This window comes from Solanum stenotomum, chromosome 9 (genome assembly GCF_019186545.1).
Source record: "Solanum stenotomum isolate F172 chromosome 9, ASM1918654v1, whole genome shotgun sequence".
Classification (NCBI taxonomy): Eukaryota; Viridiplantae; Streptophyta; class Magnoliopsida; order Solanales; family Solanaceae; genus Solanum; species Solanum stenotomum.
In genome coordinates, this window is record NC_064290.1 from 31,300,493 (window position 1) to 31,325,107 (window position 24,615).

Genomic DNA, 24,615 nt, shown 5'->3' on the forward strand with positions numbered 1-24,615 from the left:
CCAAATCAACATTTCACCAGATTATAGACATCAAAAGGAAACACAAATCTCTCATAATATACAGACTTTTGCACACTAAAATCATAAAATAGACATTTATTTTCAAAATTGTACCAGATACTATCTCTGGAATTTTATCGCACACATTTACCTCAAGAGATACCTCGGTAATCCCTATCGATTGTATTTGTGGTTGAGTCGTCATTCCAGAACTACAACCTCCTCAAAAATTACCACTTCCACAGCCTGGCCCGCCTTCTACCTCGTAGGATTTCTTCATTTACCGCAACATCAGATAAAAATAAGAAAAGCAGAAGTATCAGAATCAGAAACTAAAGATGATAAAATATATATATATCAACGTATGGGAGAAAATATCAATTCATAAGGCAAAGCATTAATTCAATCAATTATAAAACGAGGAATATTTTGCTGACAATTGTTGCTTCATTGACTAAAATATTAGAGTGAACCACTGATTCTATTTTTAAAATTAAAGCTACAAACATCATAAATTAACTTCATGTCAGCCTAATAAGAACAAAAATACCGAGATGTTCTCAAAACAAGACATCAATCTTAAACTGGTACAACTGGGGCGTTCAGATATTTACTGTTTCAACTGAACTAAGTCTTAATACAAATACAAGATTCTAAAACAAGAAAGCCACCATGAATCAGCCATAGAAACAACATGCAAACTGATCCCAAATAAGGGATGGGGAATACTCCAATCACATAAAAAGGGGATAAAAATGGTACAAACAAAAACAATTAAAACCTCGAAAGCTAAAACACCATAAAAGAAAACCCTAAGCAACCCTTAAATATGGACCAAGTCTTTTTACAAATTTCTTTCTACAAGATTCTAAAGAAAGAAAACCAAGAAAAGATTGCCATGAATCAACCATAGCAACAACATCTGAATACTCCAATCACAGATAAAAATGGTACAAACAGGAAGTTTAATCGAACATGTATCTTGAAAGAAGAAAAGAAAGATGAGATTGAGATGAATACCTTAGCTGATTCCAACTCCAACGGCTCTGGCGCTTCGTAGCTGATGCCCACACAAGCAAAGAAGAAGAAGAATTCGCCTATGCCCTCTTTCGTTTCTTCAGTTTACAGTCTTTAAATTAAAAAAAATCTTCAGATTACAGCTTTAAAATTTCAACGTTCTCTTTAAATCTATTTTTTATAAATATATATATAAATAATAGATCCGAATAGGGATATGGGCTGGGCTAATGGGCTTAATTATTTCATTCTTGTCGAAACGAGATTTTTGCAAAGCAATTAACAACTTTTATTTTTCAAGTCAATAATATATATAATTATATATATTTGTAAAGTTGTGTATAATTAATTTCTCTAAGAAAAAAGGTATCGATCCACAAATAGTTTGTGTCATTTTTACAATTTTTCTCCATTTAAATTTTTTATTCAAAATAAATAAATAAATTTATACATATTTAGAATAATAGAAAATTTTGACTTGCATCAATGACTTTAAAATATCGAAAATAATGGTTTAAAAATATATTTTTTTCAATGCCCGAAAAATATAAAGAAAATCTAAAAACACTTTAATTTTTTTTAACTTGTACCAATGACTTTAAAATATTGAAAATAATGGTTTTCAAGAAAAATAAAAATTTTAATTTTTTCATATATGTCCTAAAAAATATAAAAATTAAGAAAAATATATGAAAAATATGAAAACATTTCAAAAATATTTGTTACTTGCACCAATGACTTTAAAATATTAAAAATGATGATTTTAAAAAAAAATCAAAATGTTGACGTAGACTCACATTTTGGCCAGATGCGCGCTCAGGGCGTGCCGGAGGCCAGCCTTCCACCCCATGCGACACCTTGGGAGGGGTGATGCGATGTGTGACGCTCAAAAATGTTGAAAATAATGGTTTTAACAAAATGCAAAATTTCTTTTTCCCGTAAATGTCCAGAAAATAAAAAAATCAAGAAAAATATCAAACACCCCTCAAAAAAATATTCGGCTTGCACCACTGACTGTAAAATATAAAAAATAATGGTTTTCACAAAAAATCATGAATGCGCGAAAAATATAAAAATTATGAAAAATATAAAGAAAATATAAAAACACTTCAAAAAACAAATTGACTTGCACCAAGGACTTTAAAATATCGAAAATAATGGTTTTCAAGAAAAAAATTAAAATTTTATATTTTAGTAAGTATCCAAAAAAATATTAAAAGCTAGAAAAATATATAAAAAATACAAAAGCACCTCCAATTTTTTTTTTTTGACTTGCACCAATGACTTTAAAATATCGAAAATAATTATTTTCAAAAAAATCAAAATTTTATTTTTTTCGTAAATTGCCGAAAAATGTAAAAATCAACAAAAATATAAAAAAATATAAAAACAACTTAAATTTTTTTGTCTCACACCAATGAATTTAAATTTTTAAAATGTATGTTTTCGAAAAAAATCAAATTTTATTTTTTTCGTAAATATCCAAAAAATTATTGAAATCAAGAAAAATATATAGAAATTATCAAAAACACCAAATTTTTTTGGCTTAATCAAGAAAAATATATAAAAAGTACAAAAGCACCTCCAAAAATTTTTTTTACTTGCACCAATGACTTTTTTTAAAAAATTAAAACGGATGGGGAAAGCCCATTTGATATATAAAAAGCAAACATACAAGTATGACTAAGCCCAAAAAAGGACCCGTTCCAATATCCAAAAGCAAAAATCTATTCCAAAATTAGGAAAGGGGAGGGACGATTCTTCTTCTCCCGAATTAGCCCTAATTGCAACCCATTTCAATTGAAAGCTTCATCTCATCGCCATGAACCTGAAACAACTAAATTGGTACATCAAGCTATGGGTGTATTTCATATCAGACGTTAACAAGTCTCACTAACATCATGAAATCATCCCAATCGAAGACTTCTCCAACTCAACGACATTTAATTGAATGTTCAGGCCAGGTGGCGATACTCCATCACTTTCATACTCTATTGTCACTATTAATTTTACCTGATTAGAACCTCGTATGTTTCGTCCCTTAGCTGTGTCAGAATGAGCTCAACAAGGAGCTAATACCACTGACTACAACTTTAGGACAAAGCTACAATGATATCCGTCAGGTAATCTGCGATTCTGTGCTACTTCTGCTGCGTGACTTTGTTTGTGTTATTAGCTTCACCCTTCAATTCTAGCATGTGTTTGCAATGTCTTGATTTTTAGCATTATGTACCACTGTAACCAGACTGCTGATATTGGTTCATCCATTATGTGAAAAATTTCTATTTTGCAGCATAGTAATCCTTAGATTAGGAATCTGACTTTTGTCCATGTTTAATAATGCCTTAGCTTCCCTAGGTAATGCTTGAAACTATTATAACTAATAAATTATGTACCTTCAAAAGAAAAACAATATTAGCCATAAAATCTGCCAGCTTGTTCCCTTCTCACAATGTGTGTTCAATGGCCACGTCCAATCCTTCCTTAAGAACTTGTATTCTGTTAATCTCAAGTGACACCTCCCAAGGAATGTTCCAATCTCCTTCTACCATCTTTTTGACATCTAATGAATCTGTTTCCAGAACCAAAGGAAATAGATTGTGAATCCTACAATATTCCAGCCCTTGTCTCATAGCTACTATTTCCGCTTTTAAATTGTTTGACACTCCAATCCTTTTTCCTTCAGCATATATTAGATTGCCTTGATCATCTCTAACACAGAAAGCAGAAGAGCTTGGTCCAGGGTTGCCTTTGGAAGCCCCATTTGTATTGCACTTAAAATAATTTTGCATAGGTAACTTTCAATAAACCACTTTATAGCCTACTGTAGGACTATATTCAGTCAAGAATTGTACAATTTCAGGCCAATTATTGGGCATATTATGCATCCATGGATATCTCTGCTTAGCCAATAGTATTAAATTACTGCAAATCCCTCCCCTCATGCTCATATAAGACATATAACCACCAAACTTCTTAACATTTCTTTTTTGCTATACTTGCCAAAAAATAAACATTGGAACAACCATTATCAGAGGTTTACGTTCTGCAGAACATTTTGCATTCCACCATTTATACACAGTGTCTTTCAAATGAATGAAAGGACCCTCCACTCCTACTGTACCTGCAAAGTATGTCCATATTGAATTAGTATTTGAACATTTAATGAATAAATGTTCAATAGTCTCCTGAGCTCCATTTGCACAACATTCACATTCCACCCCATCACACATTCTATTTCTAACAAGAACTTCACCAATTGGAAGCCTGTGTTGCCATATTCTCCAAGTAAGGAATGAAACCTTAAAAGGAATTCTTGTAATCCAAATATACTTGTAGTTCAGACATGCTTCATCTTTTTCCCTTAGAAACTCCCAAGCAGAACCAACTGTGAACTTTCCAGTAGCATTCAACATCCACCAAGGTTTATCCCACTGCTCCTCATCCTCAGAATTCCTAAGAAGTTGACTTACATGTCTACTGAAATCTTCCCCAAAACTTAATTGCAATAAATCAGAATTCCACTCTCCATTCAAAAAGCATTGTTTGACCTCTTCCAATTGTACATTTCTAGCAGAGTCAATCGGCATAATGTAATGAAGTACCCCTAATTGTGCACCAATGACTTTAAAATATCGAAAATAATTGTTTTCAAAAAAATAAAAAAAAAATTTCATAAATTGCTGAAATTTGTAAAAATCAACAAAAAATATAAAAACAACTTAAATTGTTTTCGTCTCGCACCAATGACTTTAAAATTTTTAAAATGTATGTTTTCGAAAAAAATCAAAATTTATTTTTTCATAAATAACCGAAAAAAAAGATATTTATTTTTTTCGTAAATGTCCAAAAAATTATTGAAATCAAGAAAAATATATAAAAATTATCAAAAACACCAAAAAAAATTGGCTTGCGTCAATGCCCTTAAAATATTGAATATATTGGTTTTACAAAAAAATAAAAAGTTTAGTTTTTCCATAAATGTCGGGAAAATAAAAAATCAACAAAAAGTATTAAGAAAACATAAAAAGAACTTAAAATATTATTCGACTTGCACCAATGACTTCAAAATATCAAAAATATACCTTTTCGGAAAAAAATCCAAAATTTTAATTTTTTTCGTAAATGTCCAACAAAAGATCAAAAATTATTTTTTTCGTAAATGTCCAAAAAATATAAAAATAAAGAAATATATAAACAAAAAAATATATAAAAAACACGTAAAAAAAATGGCTTGTGTCAATGACTTCAATTATCGAAACTAGTGGTTTCAAAAACAAATCAATTTTTTCTTTTTTCGTAAATACCCAAAAATTTATTAAAATCAAGAAAAATATTTATAAAAAATACAAAAACACCTCAAAATTTGTTTTTACTTGCACCAATGACTTTAAAATCGAAAATAATAATTTTAAAAAAAAAACAAAAATTTGATTTTTTCGTAAATGATCAAAAAAATTAAAATCAACAAAAATATATAAAAACAACTTAAAAAAAATTTCGACTCGCACCAATGATTTTACAATTTTTAAAATGTAAGTTTTAGAAAAAAAATCAAAATATTATTTTTCGTAAATGTCTGAAAAAATAAAAAATAAAAATTTTTCATAAATGTTCAAAAAATATAAAAATCAAGAAATTTTTTTTTAAAATATCAAAAACACCAAAAAAAAAATCAAAATTTTATTTTTTTCGTAAATGTCAAAATAAATGGACTCACGACGGGATGTAGTCGCGACAACAAAGAGAGTTGAGTTTCAACCACCACTTGTCGTGACGTTTGTCGACGTCGACTCACATTTAGGTCAGTCGGGCACAAGGGAGTCAAGCTTCCAGCCCGAGTGACACCTAACGAGAGGCGACGTGATATGTGACGCTAAAAAATGTCAAAAATAATGGTTTTAATAAAATGCAAAATTTTATGTAAATGTCCGGAAAATAAAAAATCAAGAAAAATACAAAACACACCTCAAAAAACATTCAGCTTGCACCACTGACTTTAAAATATCGAAAATAATGGATTTAAAAAAATAAAAGAATTATATTTTTCGTCAATGCCCGAAAAATATAAAAATCAATAAAAATATAAAGAAAATATAAAAACACTTCAAAAAAAAATTGACTTGTACCAATGACTTTAAAATATCGAAAGTAATGATTTTCAAGAAAAGAAATCAAAATTTTATTTTATTTTCGGAAATATCTAAAAAATTATAAAAATCAAGAAAAATATAAAATAATAAGAAAACACCTCAAAAAAATTTAGACTTGCATCGTAGACTTTAAGATATCGAAAATAATGAGTTTAAAAAAATTAATTTTTTTTCATAAATGTACGAAAAAATGGACTCACGAAGGGCTCTAGCCACTACAACAAAGAGATTTGAGTTTCAACCACCACTTGTCGCGATGTTTGTCGATGTTGACTCACATTTAGGCCAGTCGCGCGCACGGTAGGCAAGATTCCATCCCGCGTGACTCCTAACGAAGGGCGACACGATGGACGCTCAAAAATGTAGAAAATAATGGTTTTAACAAAATGCAAAATTTTGTTTTTTTACGTAAATGTCTGGAAAATAAAAAAATCAAGAAAAATATAAGGAAAATATAAATGTAAAAAATAATGGATTTTAAATGCACGAAAAATATAAAAATCAAGAAAAATATAAAGTAAATATAAAAACACTTCAATTTCTTTTTGACTTGCACCAATGACTTTAAAATATCGAAAATAATGGTTTCCAAGAAAGAAATCAAAATTTTATTTTTTTTATAAATATAAAAATCAAGAAAAATATGAAAACACCTCAAAAAAAAATTTGACTTGCACCAATCACTTTAAAATATCGACAATAATTGTTTTCAAAAAACAATCAATTTTTTTTCGTAAATGGCTGAAAAAATATAAAAATCAACTTAAATTTTTTTTCGACTCGCACCAATGATTTCAAAATATCAAAAATATAGATTGTCGAAAAAAAAATCAAAATTTTATTTTGTTTGTATATGTCCGAAAAATAATCAAAAATTCTATTTTTTTCGTAAATGGCCGAAAAATATAAAAGCAAGAAAAATATCAAAAACACATAAAAAAAAAATGCTTGCGTCAATGACTTAAATTATCGAAATTAATTATTTTTTTAAAAAAATTCAAAATCTTATTTTTTTTGTAAATATCCGAAAAAATTATTAAAATCAAGAAAAATATATAAAATTACATAAACACCTAAAAAACATTACTTGCACCAATGACATTAAAATATCGTATATAATGATTTTTAAAAAATCAATTTCTTTTGTAAATGACCGAAAAATATAAAAATCAACAAAATATAAAAACAACTTTAAAAATATTTCGACTCGCTCCAATAACTTCAAAATTTATAAACTGTACGTTTTCAAAAAAAATAAAAAAAATTTCGTAAATATCCGAAAAAATAAAAGGAAATGTCTGAAAAATATTAAAATCAAGAAAAATATTTTTAAAATATCAAAAAACACAAAAAAAGAAAAAAGTATTTTGGCTTGCGTCAATGACTTTAAAATAACGAAAATAATGGATTTAAAAAAATCAAAATTTTATTTTTTTCATAAATGTCCAAAGAAATGGACTCACTACAGGTTGTAGCCGCAACAACAGAGAGAGTTGAGTTTCAACCACCACTTGTCGCGACGTTTGTCGACATTGACTCATATGTAAGCCAGATGGTCGCTCAGGACGCACAAGAGGCCAGCTTTCCACCCCGTGTGACACCTTGCGAGGGGCGACGTGATGCTGACGCTCAAAAATGTCGAAAATAATGGTTTTTACAAATTGCAAAATTTTATTTTTTCGTAAATGTCCGAAAATAAAAAAATCAAGAAAAATATCAAACACAACTCAAAAAAATATTCGGCTTGGACCACTGACTTTAAAATATCGAAAATAATTATTTTTAAAAAAAATAAAAAAAATCTTGAATGCCCGAAAAACATAAAAATCAATAAAAATATAAAGAAAAAAAAACACATCAAATTTTTTTGACTTGCACCAATGACTTTAAAATATCAAAATAATGGTTTCAAAGAAAAAAAATCAAAAAATTGTTTTTTGGACGTGCGAAAGAATATGAAGATCAAGAAAAACATATAAAAAATATGAAAACACCTAAAAAAAATTCTGACAATCACCAATGACTTTAAAATATCGAAAACATTTATTTTCTTTCGTAAATGTCAAAAAATATAAAAATCAAGAAAAACATAAAAAATATATTTAAAAAAATATCAATAAAAGCTAAGAAATTTTTTTTGGCTCGCGTCACTGACTTAACTTATCGAAAAAAATAGTTTTCAACGTAAATATCCGTAATATTATTAAAATCAAGAAAAATATATTAAAAAAAATACAAAAACACCTCAAAAATTTTCTTTACTTTCCACCAATGACATTAAAATATCAAAAATAATGATATTAATAAAAATTAGTTTTTTCTCGTAAATGATAGAAAAATATAAAAATCAACAAATATATATAAAATATATATATACAAACAACTTAAAAAAATTTCCGACTCGCACGAATGACTTTTAAATTTTAAAAATATATTTTCTCGAAAATAAATCAAAATTTAATATTTTTCGTCAATATCCAAAAAAATTAAAAAATTATTTTTTTCGTAAATGTTTGAAAAAATTAAAATCAAGAAAATAATTTTGAAATATATCAAAAACACCAAAATAGAAATTTGGCTTGCGTCAATGACTTTAAAATATTGAAAAATAATGGTTTAAAAAAAAATCAAAATTGTATTCTCTTTGTAAATGTCTGAAAAAATGAACTCACAACGGGGTGTAGCCCGCAACAACAAAGAGAGTTGAGTTTCCACCATCACTTGCCGCACGTTTGTCGACGTAGACACACATTAAGGCCATCTACGCGTTCAGGGCGCACGGATGGCCACCATTTCTGCCAGGCTCAGGAATTCTACTTTCTATTACTTTCTATTTATTTTTATTTTTTTCTGAAAGTAGCGCAAGGCGAGCCGAGGCTGCTGGACCACCAGATTGTTGGACTGGCACCACAGACGAGAAGCTTTTACATATTACGGAAAAGCAACTCAACCGAATCGCTGAGGAAAGAAATGCCCTAGCCGAAATTTTGAAAGGGCTACTTTCTTCGGCATGGGGTTGCCGGGCTCGCCCCAAGACCAAAAAGACAGCATCTATCTCATTTTCAAGGATGAGATAGATGAGCTTGATCTTAGCCAACGCCTCAAAACGGTCCGAAAATGGAATAAGGAGTCCGAAGTGGGTTCCCCGGAGAGTGGCTTCTGGTTGATGGTAGTAGAAGAGACTATTAGGTTTTGGGGCTCGGGATAATATTTCCCTTGACTCTAAGGAAGGGAACATCGTTTTTTTCATTCTTTTCTTATGAGGTCGTGTACAACAACCTTAACCACACAAGCCTGGGCTGGGCCTACCTCCATCCCTAGAGGAGTCGTATGAGGTGGAAGCTTCACGTACGGTTTTGAAGCCGAGCCTTTCCAGCAATGGGGCCTAGGGACCATTCAAGGATTTCTCTCTCACCATCAAACACCAACTCATTTGGAAAGAGTCGTATCTCCTTAGGTGTTAATTCCTTCCGGAGATAATCTATTATCTTTTCCTTAAAAAAAAAAAGGATTGAGAGGTTTAAATCTCCCAATCCAATATTCGAGAAGTAATAGATGTGACCTGTGTGGTTTGCTTGCAGCCGCTTTCAGTCTTTCCCAACGTTTAGATTGAGTAGACATCAAACGAGAACGAACTCTGAATCCGGCCCCCCAAAAAATTGGTAAAATCGATGTTGAAATCGAATACTTGGTTGCGGGCAAGAACCCGATTATCGACGCTCTGCTAATAGACCCCCTCCTTTGAACATAGATCCGAACTCCCACTCAGAATGGTTACTGGACAAGGATTGGTTGTCTTTCGAACATTGGATCTCGAGTACAAGCCAAGGAGAAAAACTGCCATCTCAGGCATACCATCGACAGAGTAAGGAAAGGACAGGCAGAAAGCGTGCTAATCAAATCCTATCCCTTCTTAGTCCCAGCTAACCAAGTTCATTCCAGCTCCCTATGAGCTCATAGTCACTAAGAGGAAGAAAAGCTTATTCCATCATTTCCAGGGGAACCTCACGCAACACCTTGCGAGGGGAGACGCGATGTGTGACGCTAAAAAGTGTCGAAAATAATGGTTTTAACAAATATGCAAAAAATTGTTTTTTCTGCAAATTTCCAGCAAATAAAAAATTTAAGAAAAATAAAAAACACACCTCAAAAAAATATTCGGCTTGCACCAGTGACTTTAAAATATCTAAAATGATGGTTTTTAAAAAACATTAAAAAAAAAATCGTAAATACTTGAAAAAATATAAAAATAAAAAAAAATATAAAAACACTTCAAAACTTTTTTTGATTGCACCAATGCCTTTAAAATTTTGAATATAATTGTTTTCCTGAAAAAAAAAATCAGAATTTTATTTTTTTTGTAAATGTTCCAAAAAAGTATGAAAACACCTCAAAATTTTTTTTGGCTTGCATCAATGACTTTAAAATATCGAAAATAATGGTTTTAAAAAAAATCAATTTTTTTTTTCTCGTAAATGAACGAAAATTATAAAAATCAACAAAAAATATAAAACAACTTAAAAAAATTTCGACTCACACCAATGACTTTAAAATATTGAAAATTTAGCTTTTTGAAAAAAATAAAACTTTATTTTTGTATAAATGTTAGAAAATTATAAAAATCATGAAAAATATAAAAAGCGAATATCAAAAACATCTAAAAAAAAATTGCCTTGCGTCAATGACTGAAATTATCAAAAATAATGGTTTTAAAAAAATCAAAATTTATATTTTTCGTAAATATCCAAAAAGTTATTAAAATATATCAAAAATTCAAAAAACACCTCTAAATATTTTTTTACATGCACTAGTGACTTTAAAATATTGAAAATATTTATTTTCCGAAAAAAATAAAATTTTATTTTTTTTCGTAAATACCCGAAAAATGGACTCATGATGGACTGTAGTCGAGACATATAAGAGAGTTGAGTTTCAACCACCACTTTCAGCGATGTTTGTTGACGTAGACTCACATTTAGGCCAGTCGCGTGCTCAGGGTGCACGGGAAGCCAACTTCCTCTTCTCACGACAACTTGCGAGGGGTGAAGTGATGAGTGACGCTAAAAAATGTCCAAAATAATGATTTATCAAAATGCAAATTCTTTTTTCATAAATTCCCGGAAAATAAAAAAATCAAGAAAAATATAAAACATACCTCAAATTTTTTTTGGCTTGAACGACTTACTTTGAAATATTGAAAATGATGGTTTTCATAAACATTTATTTTATTTTATTTTTGATAAATGCCCTAAAAATATAGAAATCAATAAAAAATATAAAGAAAATATAAAAGCACTTCAGTAAATTTTTTGACTTGCACCAATGACTTTAAAATATAAACAATAATGGTTTTCAAGAAAAAAATCAATTTTTTTCGTAAAATATTCAAAAAAAATATAAAATGAAGAAAAATATATTAAAAATATGAAACACTTCAAAAAAAATTTGATTTGAACAAATGACTTTAAAATATCGAAAATAATGATTTTTGAAAAAATCAAAATATTTTATTTTTTTTGTAATTGACCGAAATCTAAAAAAATATAAAAACTACTTAAAAAAAATTTCAACTCGCACCAATGACTTAAAAATATAGCTCTTCGAAAAAAATCAATTTTTTTTTTGTAAATGTCCGAAAAAAACAAAATTTCTATTTTTCCGTAATTGACCGAAAAATATAGAAATCAAGAAAAATATTTTTTCAAAAATCAAACACACCTAAAAAGATTTTTTTGCTTGCGTCAATGACTTAATTATCGAAACTATCCCAAAAATTATTAAAATGAAGAAAAATATATATAAAATACAATAACACCTCAATTTATTTTACTTGCACCAATGACATTAAAATACCGAAAGTAATGGCTGTCAAACAAAATAAAAAAAAATTCGTAAATGATGAAAACTAAAAAATATCAACAAAACAATAATAAATATAAAAAAATCTTTAAAAAAAATTCAACTTGCATCAACGACTTTAAAAATTTTAAAATTTATGTTTTCGAAAAAAATCAAAATATTTTTTTTTTTGTAAATATTCAAAAAAAGAAAAAAAATTATTATTTTGTAAATATCCAATAAATATTAAAATAAATAAAAATATTGAAAAATATCAAAAACACCAAAAACAAATAAAATTGGCTTGTGTCAATGACTTTAAAATATGGAAAATAATGGTTTCTAAAAATGATCAAAATTTCATTTTTTCGTTAATGTCTGAAAAATATAGTCACAACGGATTGTAGCCGCCACAACAAAGAGAGTTGAATGTTAAACACCACTTGCCGCGACGTTTGTTGACGTAAACTAACATTTAGGTTAGCCTCTCGCTCAAGGCGCACGCGAGGCCAGACCACACAAGCCTCTAAAGTATTACAATTGAATCAAAAGAAAAATACAAGTCTCATATGACATGTTTCTAGAGTAGAACAAGATCATAAACAGGAGCAAGAAGGATCGCTGAGAAGACAAACAACTACCTCACAAATCTCCTAGAAGCCTCGGAAAAGAAGACAATAACAAGTACCACAAAAATCCATGCTCGTAACCTACAAAAATTTGTAGAAGCAAGGGGTGAGTACCAAACCACACGGTACTCAGCAAGCAAACCTCTAAACACGTATTACAAGGAAATACATGAATTCCATACACTTAACAAGGGCACTTGTCTTAATCCACCAAGACAAGTCAGCCTAAAACTCAACCATTACAATAAAATGTGGAAATTTTATAATAAACTCAAATATACCCCCAAAATCTGGTTGTCACGTTTACAAGCCTCTAAAGTATTACAATTGAATCAAAAGAAAAATACAAGTCTCATATGACATTGTTTCTAAAGTAGAACAAGATCATAAACAGGAGTAAGAAGGATCGCTGAGAAGACAAACAACTACCTCACAAATCTCCTAGAAGCCTCAGAAAAGAAGAGAATAACAAGTACCACAAAAATCCATGCTTGTAACCTACAAAAATTTGTAGAAGCAAGGGGTGAGTACCAAATCACACGATACTCAACAAGTAAACCTCTAAACACAAGCTAAGGGGATAGAATACAAGTACTCCTTACACCCCAACCGAACCTTCACAACTACAATCTGTATAAAACCAGCCCAACCTAACAGTTCACAATTTACAAAGCACATAGCTCAACACAACACTCTAACAATTTCATATCCTCAACAACAACAATAGTTTCATATCCTCAACAACAACACTCTAACAATTGTATATCTTCAACAACAAGCTCAATATTCATCAGTCACAAGTTCCATAGAAAGGCACTCACAAGATCAGCAACACACAAGATCAAGTTCACCAATAATAAAGAAGTGCAATGCAATGAAATGCAATGTCAAGTATAGTGATGCATGTCTGACCTAATGATACACACCCGCTGTCTCTCAGTCCGGGACCCATGGGGGACATATCTGTCCATGCATCCATCGCGGCGCGCGATACGACCCTCGATAATAGTAACCATCGCGGCGCGCGATACGTCCCTCGAAATATAGTATCCGTCGCGGCGCGCGACACGTCCCTCGAAATATAGTATCCATCGCGGCGCGCGATACGTCCCTCGAAATGGTACATCCTCTTTATTTTCTTATTCTTTCTCAATGCACATAACACTTGTCACAACCATGTCTCAGAACAATGCAAATGACATGTTCACACAAATAATCAGGAGATGACCATTTTCATAACATTGCACAATTCACAACAAGACAATCAGGATACAACATCAGCAATGATTCAACAAGCCTTTCAAACAATTCTCAACACATCACACAAACAATTGATCACATTGCCTTTTATTATCCTTTTTTCATCATTAGAATTAATCAATGTGGACAAGTCAACCCATCACCATGCCTCATTACCCTAAACACATATTACAAGGAAATACATGAATTCCATACACTTAACAAGGGTTTAGAAATCCACTTGCCTCAATTAATCAACAATCACTTCGGGACTTGAGTCTTCCCCTTTCGTTGAGCTTTCAAATCCATAAAATCTATTCAAATAAATAATCATAATAAGATTTCAAAACTAACAACACTCATATTACTATGTGTCTAGTCTAGACACATAACTTACTCAAATTTATAATCAAATTCCTAAGTTCGATGCCAATTAACACGTCAACTCTCATATTTTCCAAGTTTCAAGCTTAGGATTAAGTTCCAACTTCTCCTATATCATAAATCGAAAACTAGATCATCCTATAAAAATATTTCCAAGATGGATACAACCCACCAAAATAGTAATGATTATGCAGAAATTATATCCACACGCCTTCTTTTTATCACTTTAGTTTTCCCAATGATTAATTACAATAATTATCCAACAATTATCTCAAAATGGCCATTGACGGCGTATCACTATTCCACTGGAAATCTTGGCATACTGCCGAACGGAACACCGACAATAACTTCTCAAAAAAAATAACCAATGACATATCTATAATGGTCAACTAATTATTGCATTTTCACTTATAATCCTATATTTTTTTTTTCCTTTAACTACGAACAACACAGGGATCAATTCAATATTGACATTTTGATGATACTCTTTCTCCAACCAATAATAATAATATAATAATAACAACATGGCTATCCCTTAATTAGAAATGAAGTAATCGTATACAACAATATCTAATCTAAAATTATTACCTCAATGAATCGTTCTTATGTGACGGCGCCAGGAGGTATTCCGCCGACCTAATTCTTTTTCATTCGAAAATAATTTTGTGCTAAAAGTGACAAACCCTATTAATTTATTTTAATATGGGTTAAGTAGTATAGGTATTAAATAAATTATGGCATTGTCTATTAACCACCAACTAATTCACTCTAGTTAAACAGATATTCTAAATTTCCAAAAATGACATTCTGGGTCATTACACTTCCACCCCATGAGACACCTTGCGAAGGGCGACTCGATGCGTGACGCTCAAATTTTTTGGAAATAATGGTTTTAACAATATGGAATATTTAATTTTTTCCATAAATATCCAGAAATTAAAAAATCAAGAAAAATACAAAACACACCTCAAAAAAATATCCGGCTTGCACCATTGAATTTAAAATGTCGAAAATAATGGTTTTCAAAACAATGTAAATTTTTTATTTTTTTCATAAATACCTGAAAAATATAAAAATCAAGAAAAATATAACGAAAATATAAAAGCACATCAAATTTTCTTTTGACTTGCACCAATGACTTTAAAATATCAAAAATAACGGTTTTCAATTAAAAAAAGTCAAAATTATATTCTTAGTAAATATCCGATAAAATATAAAAATCAAGAAAAATTTATAAGAACTACGAAAACACCTCAAAATTTTTTTTGACATGCAACAATGACTTTAAAATATCGAAGATAATCATTTTCAATCTTTTTTTCGTATATGACTGAAAAATATAAAAATCAACAAAAATATCTAAAATATATAAAAATAACTTAAAACTTTTTTGGACTCACACCAATGACGTTAAAATATCAAAATATAGATTGTTTGAAAAAAAAACAAATTTTTTTTTTTTGTAAATATCCGAAAAAAATCAAAATTTTATTTTTTCGTAAATATCCGAAAAATATAAAAATCAAGAAAAATATAAAGGAGTCAAAAACACCTAAAAAAACTTTTGGCTTGTGTCAATTACTTCAATTATCGAAAATAATGGTTTTCAAAAAAAAAGAAAAATTTATTTTCTTCGTAAATAGCCGAAAAATTATTAAATTCAAGAAAAATATATATAAAAATACAAAAACACCTAAAAAAGTTTTTAACTTGCACCAATGACTTTAAAATATCAAAATAATTATTTTTTAAAAATCAAATGTTTGTTTTCGTAAATGACCGAAAAATATAAAAATTTAATATTTTTTCGTAAATGTCCAAAAATAATAAATGTTTAATGTTTTTTTCGTAAATGTTTGAAACATACTAAATCAAGAAAAAAAATTAAAAATGTTAAAAACACCAAAAAAATATTTGGCTTGCCTTAATGACTTTAAAATATTGAAAATAATGGTTTTAAAAAAAATTAAAATTTTTATTTTTTTGTAAATGTCCAAAAAAAAAAACTCACGATGGGTTGTAGCAGCGACAACAAAGAGAGTTGAGTTTCAACCACGACTTACCGCGATGTTTGTCGACGTAGACTCACATTTAGGCCAGCCACGTGCTCAAGGCGCACAGGAGGCCAGCTTCCACCCCGCGCGACACCTTGCGAGGGGCGACACGATGCGTGATGCTCAAAAATGTCAAAAATAATGGTTTTAAAGAAAAAAATCAATTTTTTTTAGTAAATATCCAAAAAGATATATAATTTAATTTTTATTCGTAAATGACCGAAAAATATATAAACCAACAAAAATATTTAAAAAATGTAAAAATAACTTAAATTCTTTTTCGACTCGCACCAAAGACTTTAAAAAATAAAAAATATAGCTTTTCGAAAAATAAAATCAAAATTTTATTTTTTTCGTAAATGTCCGAAAAATATAAAAATCAAGAAAAATATTGAAAAAAATACCAAAAACACCTAAAAAAATTTTTGGCTTGCGTCAATGACTTAAATTATCGAAAATAATGGTTTTAAAAAAAAACCAAAATATATATATATTTCTTAATGAATGCCTGAAAAATATAAAAATCAAGAAAATATAAAAACACTTCAACATTTTTTTGACTTGCACCAATAACTTTAAAGTATCGAAAATAATGGTTTTCAAGAAAAAAATCAATTTGTTTTTGTAAATATCTAAAAAATATAAAAATTAAGAATAATCTATATCTATGTTAACTTAAAAGCATGAACTCCTAACTTTAATGTTAAATTATTATATTATCCCTAACTTAGGTTGTGACTTTTTCGATAAGTTGTGACTTTTTCGATGAGTTGTGAAATATCTGATAAGTTGTGACATTTTTCAAAGGGTTGTGATTTTTCAATGAGTTGTGACTTTTCCAAAGAGTTTTTCAATAAGTTGTGACTTTTTCAAAGGATAGTGACTTCTCGAAACGGTCATGGCTTTTCAGATAAGACACAAAAAATACTTGTTCATACTACCCTTTGTTGACTATAAATAGAGGGGCTTCATCTAATTTTTCATCCACAAATTTTTTTAATCTTCTATTCTTCTTTTTCTTGCATTGTAAGAAATTTTTTGTAATTTATTGTCGTTGAGTAGTTCGAAGTTTAGCGGAATATGAGGTACCACTATTCTGATTAAGTAAGTCGTTTTATCCTAAGAGGGTATATTTCTTAACATCGAGTACTTAAGGAAAATAATTCTGATGATACAATTATTAAGTTTTTGCTTAGTATATACATTAGTATGTAATGTTCCAATATATATGTTAAAAATATGATGTAGTCAAAATTCATTTGCTTTTGTTAAAAATTTCTCTTGTGATGTAGATATATGCTTCTCAATATATTCTTCCAAAATTATTAAACTTCTCAAGAGTTAGAAAAATGTCACGATTTGTATTTTGATGCTCAAGACTAAAGAATGTCTTTATTTATCAATGCTTCTTATGTGATAGAGATTGTTAGGAAATTTGCATCAAAATAGTTATTATTATATAAACATTAACCTCTTGATTTTACTGATTTTACTATTTCTTAATATTTTAGTATTTTCAACGAAGAAAAAATTCATATAACTTGTAATAACGCCAGTTGAAGTTTGTATTACTTTAATTTTTATTATTTATTTAGTAGCTACTTTTTATGATATATATATATATATATATATATATATATATATATATATATATAATAGTAACATTTATTAAAAGTCCTATTTATTTGTGTAAGTATTAAATTTATTTGAAATACATCTATTGCACATTAATTCTTTAGTTATAACATTATAAATTCTCTAAGTTATTATTAATTATTTCAAACATTATTCACATTCTTTACTTTCTTTAGTTATAATATTATGAATTCTCATAGTTATTACATTAATTATTTCAATCTTTCATCTTTCTTTATATTGACTTTTTATCAATAATTTTTTGTATTATTATACCGTCCCTATATATGTGATAAAACGATGTTGTTATTTTTCCTTGGATGAATCATGCTTGATTGAATAAATTGAAAATCATTTACAAGTATATGAACTATATTTTGTTGGGTGTAAGATAAACATGTGATTATATATATGATTTCACAGATAAAAATATTCTTTAATTACCATTTTTAGTTTCTCCGATAAAAAAAGGAAACATTTCTGAGTTAACTATGGACAGTCAGATAACTAACTATCACTGATTAATGTACACAGTCAATCAAGAAGTCAAATATGAGAGCCAACAACAAGAACGTCATCTATTATGTTATAACTTATAAAATAAAAATTAATATACCAAAATAGTTCTAAAACATAAAATGTTGTTGTTCTCCACATGTTTATATGTCATCTAAACAAGTTAACGTGGAATACACGTGGAAAGCACATCTGGTTAGATGACAAGAAAAATACACAACAAATATAGCCTATAAGGTAATATTAGTGAGATACGACTACTTACATGATCGAGCCTCATCAAATTGAAATAAATATATGCATTATTGCATTTAACTAATAAAAATTTTCATTGACCATCGCCATAGGTTTGCGTGAATAAGAGATATATAGGACGATCCACATTGAACATTCACTAAAGAATCTGCAATATTATTTTGTGCAAAACTTATTATTCAAATCTTCGCTTAAATTTTCAAAATTGTGTCGAAAAACTAGTATATAAAAAATATGAAAACACCTCAATTTTTTTTACTTGCACCATTGACTTTAAAATATCGAAAATAAAATTTTCAAAAAAAATCAAAATTATATTTTTTTCGTAAATGACCGAAAAATATTAAAATCAACAAAAATATTAAAAAAATATAAAAACAACTTAAAACTTTTTTCGACTCGCAGCAATGACTTTAAATTATCAAAAATATAGCTTTTCGAAAAAAAATCAAATTTTTTTTTTCGTGAATGTTCAAAAAAAAATCAATTTTGTTTTTCGTAAATGTCCGAAAAATATATAAATCAAGAAAAATATTAAAAGAGTAATAAAAAACACCTAAAATTGTTTTGGCTTGCGTCAATGACTTAAATTATCGAAAATAATGGTTTTAAAAAATCAAAATTTAATTTTTTTCATAAATATCTGAATTATTAAAATAAAGAAAAATATATAAAAAATACAAAAATAACTCAAAAGAGTTTTCAGTAAAGCCGAACACAGGTTATAGGGGGAGATCATTTTATTGCGGTAATTTTGTGGCTAGACTAATAGGGGTGTCATCTATGTCTCGGGGGAGATCATTTCATTCAAGCTTCATTCTCACATGCTTCCTATCTAACAAGTACCTTTTAACCAAAACTAGTAGTTTCATGTACTCTAATCCCACTATGTATAACCTAACTAATCACACCTTAGGTCTAACCAATCAATTTTCCTTTTGTTAACCTTACCCTTTAGTCACATACTAATCCTCTATAGCCAAAACATAGATCATAGTATGAACTACCATACATATATCATTTGCAGCAATTAGCACACTTATCCCTAAGTTTTATAACTATGAAAATAATACAAATATTATTAGTACTTATTCAGGGTGGTTGGCACATACCATATAAAAGCCAACTATTAACATATTCGGGATGATATATGGTGAGAATTTGGGCCTTGTTAGCCAATTAGGTACCTCTCTAGTAACACTATTGCACTGATACATTCACCTATTAGATTGTACCATTGCCTTCTTCCAACTAAAAGAAACTGGTTCAACAACATCAATTTCGAGTACATGTGTAACGCTGATAATTCTATGTATATCATAGACAAAGAACGAGTGTCCTCTATAGGAATAGATCTTATAAATATGGAGAAAATATAGAACTCAAGAGTTGGTTACATCCTCCTAAGAAGATGTGCTTGGAAATGCTACAACTCATATATGTAACTAGGGAGCCCATCATTCTTTTAATCATATGGATAACCATACTATATCTTTCTCAATTGAACCGACGTGATACAAACGGTACAAATGCAACTTTTGATGCAAATAACATAAATGCATTTACATACCTTGTAGAGTGGGACAGTCGAATAAAATGAGTTCAATGTAGTCTAAATTTTGATAACTTAAGATCCTTTTCTGCAGGTTGCATGTTGACATTTTAGCTACTACTAACCTTACCATAGTAAGCATAATATGAATAACATGATCTCATACAAGTGGAAATTGACTTCTTAACTTCGCTCTGTCGCACGATCTGGATTATGAAGGAAAGTAACATTTCCTAAATGTCCAAGTAGCCCCCTAATTATAAATGTGGTGCGCAACAAATTCATAAGTAAGACTAGATCTACTAGACACGTAGTGACATACACATGATTTTTCGTTAGCGGTGTCACCTTATATTTATATACTAATTATTTTGATTGAGTTTTTTAAAAATGTATTCAAAATTAATAAGTAGTAAGTGAAAAAGAAGGGGAAAACATAAAATAAGTAAGAAATAAGGGAGAAAAACCAATAAATTTTTTTTTATGAAAAAAGAGGTTATGCAGGTTTGAGCCCGCGACCTCATCTTTAAAATTCCAAAACTTTGCCAATTGAGCTACACACAACTTATGCTTAAACAATGTCACCTTGTGGTATATATCTCTTTAATCTATTTTTCCCTTCTAATCGTATATCCAATTTAGAAAAATATTTCGAGGAAGCAATGTCACGTACCCCCATCACCCTTCCTAAATCCGCCCCTGTAGACACGACTTTGTAGACTCCCTAGGACGAACTGCTCTAATATAACTTTTGTCAAACCACAACCCTAGGTGACAAGTACCATATGAACACCTACTTTACAAGTGACCTATGAGGAGAAAGTGAAATATTATGCAAGTAGATTTACTAATGAGAAGCTACATATACAACACATGTCGACTAGCTGAACTGATTCAAGTGACAATTAAAAGTATGAATACATATGATAGGTTTACAATGTCTACAAAGCCTCTACTGGAATTCTTGACTGTACAACTATCACAATGCGCATAGTAAAGGCTTGGCAAAGCCCAAAATCAACCTAGAGCTCACCAACAACCGCTGAGTATTATGTGCTTCTATTGGGGAGATCTACTAGTTGAGTACCGGTACCTGCAGCATAAAATGCAGTGTCCCCAATAAGGGACGTCTAAACAAAAGAATGTATTGAATATGTAAGGCATAATACAACCATATGTAAAATAAGAGCTCAAGTGAAACCAAATACAAATAGATAAGGATTAGAGACCACCTTTGCTTATACTTTTGGAATCGTGTATGTTACATTCTTTTCTTTACTTTTCCGTGAGTTATAATCTTTATAAGGAATATGATACAAATAACCAGCTGATCAGTGGTAGAAGAGGATGACCCATGCTAGGCATTTTAACCCCTGGGATATGATCCTCATAAATATTTAAATCGGGATCGACCTATGCTAGGCTTTTAGCCCCTGGGCTACCACCCATAATAATATAGATTGGGATTGGCCCATTTTAGGTATTATCACCCCTGAGCTGCCACCCTTTAGTACTTAGGATCGGCCCATGCTAGGTATTTTAACCCTTGAGCTACCACTCATAATTATAAAGATTCACTTTACCTTGTCTCTTTAATCTTTGAGATTGTTGTTTTGGTGGTCATAATCATTTCTGAGATTTAGAACTACGGACCAATAGTAGAAGACATATGAATATGGAATTAAGATAATAACAATGACATGAGAAGCAAATGTACCAACGTAATACTTAGGAGCTTATATGACTCAGTAAGCATTTTGACATCTCAAATTGAAGCACATATCAGGTGAAGACATTTAACATTCAACCTATAGATTTGAACTCTATATGATAGCCAAATACTTACTAACTAATAACAAATACAAGGTATACATGAATGTGGAACCAAGGGAGCACGTGGGAAGATTCAACTTAGGGGCAGATACATATTCCAAGTAAGTACAAATAAAATGTACAATTGAGCAAGAAAGGATCTTTGTAGGTAACATTATAGTCTAACACAATGGGAGTGATAACCAATAAAGGGAACATATGAACATGTGAAAGATGACTTATATGATGGAGTAGATAATTGAAGCAAGTTGGCAATATATGGGTGGATTGTATATCCAACATATAAACATATGTACCACGTGTAAACTAGGATCATTTTGATTTATATAAGAGGAATACGTGCCAAGGGTTAGCACTTTGACAATGAAACAAGTTTAAACCTTGCATGCTAATACTTGGTAGAGTAAGCACATAAATAAACTCATATTAGAGCACTCACTTTAACGCTCTAGGGAGTAGGAATACGATAATTAGCTACATTGGTGATCTTATACTTCACTATGGATCAGTCACTACCAAGGGAACTTAGATATCTTACTTTGTAATACAAGTGTTGGATTCATGCCAAAGAAATAGGAAATCAAATAGCCTCACATACCTTGCTAACTTTGGATATTACAATGAGTTAATTGTCTTCCTTTCAGATTATTTATCTACAATGGAGTAAATAATAAAACTAGCATTAGCAAGTTTGGGCTACTTGATCAGACCAAAACAATAATTGGCAGTAAATTTATAATTGATCCCATCAAGGGTGTTCTTCCTACCCATTCTCCTCTAATTTATTTATATACTATACAACCTTCTTATATGGTCTTCCGAAACTCCTCGGGCTTCATCACGTTTGGAAAACAATATACAAAGGGATAGTAGGAAGTAAGCTCATGTAACACCTCAATTAAGTGGTATATCACTACACTTTCAATGTTCTATCCTCTAGCCAGTTCTCATGACTTCTCTGCACATATCCAGCCACAACTTACTTTGTAATACAAGTGTTGGATTCATGCCAAAGAAATAGGAAATCGAATAGCCTTACATACCTTGCTGCACAACTTTGGATATTACAATGAGTTAACCGTCTTCCTTTCACGTTATTTATCTACAATGGAGTAAATAATAAAACTAGCATTAGTAGCTGATCAACAAGTTTGGGCTACTTGATTAGGCCAAAGTAGTAATTGGCAGTAAATCTATAATTGATTGCATCAAGGGTGTCATTCCCACCCATTCTCCTATAATTTCTTTATATACTATACAACCTTCTTAAAAGGTCCTCCGGAACTCCTCGGGCTTCATCACGTTTGGAAAATAGTATACAAAGGGATGGCAGGAAGTAAGCTCATGCAACACTCAATTAAGTGGTATATCACTACACTTTCAATGTTCTATCCTCTAACCAATTCCCATGACTTCTCTACACATATCCAGCCACACCCCCTTATTTTACGATACACAAAACAGTCCCTAAGCATCACAATGTGGAAGTAGCAATATGAACTCACGACTTCCGATCAACATCCCGTGAGTTCCAACTAACATTACATTTAAGATGCTCAAAACGAGCTCATAATCAAAATTTAAGAAGTCCACTCCATGTTTGTCCAACAAGCACACCCTTCCTGAACATTTACCAAGCTCACAACATATCATATAGAGGCAACACTCCTCAGTTCATGTTACACATACAAACTTTCACAAACAATGAAAGAACAAGACAGGGATGGAAATTTTCATAGCTTACCTTACTGGACAGAAATATCACTTGCTAAGACTTGGATTCTTCAAGGTTTAGGTTGTCCTCTACCCTTTTCCTTGATGTTAAATCAGCTTATTCACTTGAATTCCTTAAGATGGGAGATGTTCTACCAACTTGTTCTTTAAAAACAAAGGATTTTCTTCAGATTTTAATAGTGAAGCTGTATACCAGTACTCTTGGAGCTTCTATGGATTTCCTTGGGAGTAATTTTCTGCAGAATAAGTGATGAGTGAGATGTGATAAGGTTGAGTTCTTTAGAGGTCTCTTCTGGATGTTTTCACTTAATAAATTGGAGAAATAATATGGTCCTTTACTTTAAGCAAGCAGGTGCATCACCTACTTCCCCTTTTCATTTAAAATGCATTCCACTTATTCTAAGTAGGTGCATCACCTACTTGCCCATTTAACTTAAAATGCAATCCACTAATTCTAAGTAGGTGCATCACCTACTTGTCACCTACTAGCATGGTTTAGTCAAGCAAGCACCTCACTTATTTTATACACCATTTTACCAATTTTAGTTTCTTTACAAGACCGTAACACTAATACACACTTGACCACTTTGACTTTTACATCAAATACCGCCTTTTACTATCTCGAGTTTGATTTTTTTTAGTTCACTTAGTCTATATGTGTTGGAAGGCACGGGGTATTACAACTTTAAACCTACTCTATTGTCACTGGTCACATAGGAAATCAAGTCCATAACTATACCACAAGACAATTTATAAGCGTCATATAAATAGAACTA